The sequence below is a fragment of the Alligator sinensis genome, unplaced genomic scaffold (assembly GCF_000455745.1).
Source record: "Alligator sinensis unplaced genomic scaffold, ASM45574v1 scaffold69_1, whole genome shotgun sequence".
NCBI lineage: Eukaryota > Metazoa > Chordata > Crocodylia > Alligatoridae > Alligator > Alligator sinensis.
The window spans coordinates 727,942-729,793 of NW_005842443.1; positions in this window are offsets into that span (position 1 = coordinate 727,942).

Below are 1,852 nucleotides of genomic sequence, written 5' to 3' on the forward strand. Positions count from 1 at the left end.
GCAGGGGAACAATGACAGCCAACGCCCTGCTTCTGTGAATGATGATGTCAATATATGCTCAAGAGATCCTAGGTAGAGGGCCCCTCCCTCCAACAGACAGAGACAAAAACCCCTACAATCTTACCACCGGGTGAAATTCCTTCCTGCCCCCAAATCTTGTGACTGGTCTGACCCTAAGCGTAGGGGCAAAACTCTCTAGCCAGGGACCGTTCGTCCCAGCAGGAGCACTGGCACACCTCAGTCAATTTCCCCGGCCTTCTTTTTACCTCTCCCCCTGCAGATACTTTCCATCTACCTCTTACCTGCCTGTCTTATACATGGACCTAATCTATGCTATCGAGTCTTGCTGGCAGAACTCCTGCATACACAAGGTTCCTCAGTAGCAGCAGAAACCTCTACTTCTGCTGCGTAGATCTTCCTGCACGCTCTGCTGGTGTTGTTCACCTTTTCAACCCATGACTCCTATCCATGCCCATTTCCCCTAGCTCTGCTGTTTCCTCTGGTTTCCCCCAGTGAAGGGCCATTGCCACCTGATTTTCACCAGACTAACACCTTCTTCTCCTCTCACTCTTCCTACACCTCAGACATCTCCTTCATCCAGCCAAGGTTTCTCCAGCCTACTTCATCCTCCCAGGCCCATCGACTCTGTGAAAACTCCCCAGCTTAGATGCCTCCTCTTCCCAGTGAGGAAATTTTAGGATCACTAGGAAAAACTTCACAGTCAGGGTGTCCAGACTGTGGAATAAGCTCCCTCCAGAGGTGGTGCGATCACCTACCCTGGAAATCTTCAAGAGGAGACTAGACAGTCACCTTGCTGGGGTCACCTGACCCCCAGTTACCTTTCCTGCTTGGGGCAGGACCTGATGATCTTCCAAGATCCCTTCAATCTAAGAAAATCTGCCCTCCCCTGCACCACAGCCCCTGCTCCACCCCACCCCACCCCACCCAAAGGAGGTCATCCCCTTCTCAGCTCAAGGCCCTGTGTGTCCAGAGGCGAGTCCAGGCTCCTCATCCTCAGCATGGCAAGGACCTGCCTACACAAAGAGGCCTTCTGGGGCTACCATGCTGTGGATAACCAGCATCGAGAACACAGCCCTTTGCTCCTCCTGCCGTGTGTGAGAAAGCGTGTGTGTGAGCATGTGTGACGGTGTGAGAGTGCATGTGCATGACTGTGAGAGCATGTGAGCCTGTGTGACAGCCAGTGTGCATGTAAGCATGTGTTACAGTGAAAGCATGAGAGGGCATGTGTGTGTGGCCACAACAGTTGAGTGTGTGCGTGTGCGTGACTGACAGCATGATTGTGCATGTGACTGTATGGGAAAGCGTGTGACAGTGTGCATGAGTGTGAGTACGTATTTGTGACAGTGTGGGAATGTACAAGTGTGCCCGCACTGCAGCCCAGCCCACTTCAGCGCCGCTGCTCCCGCGAGCAAGTGCCCGTGCAGCCCGCGCGCACGTGCCCGTGCAGCCCGCGCCACTGCAGACTGGGCGTGAAGCGGGTCTCCCCTGCCCCTCCCGCTCCCAGCGGCCTACAGCACCCTCCCAGCGCCCGCCAAGTTATACCACCACGTGACAGCCGGGCCAAAGGGGGGGGGGGACTGCGAGGGAACACCAGCAGTTACCAAGGCGACCAAGCCCCGCCTTCACCCCATTCCCTCCCTTGTACGTCAGCGCGGTCTGCCCTCCCCTCCTAGCATAGACCGAGTCAGGGGCGGGGCCCTGGGCGGTGTGATTGACAGTCTCCATAGCAACAGGCTCGTCCCGTCGCCATTTTGTCAGTTGGTTTTTTTTTTTTTTTTTTTTTTTTTTTTTTTTTTACATCCTTCCCCTTTCCCCCCCCCACCCCCCGTTC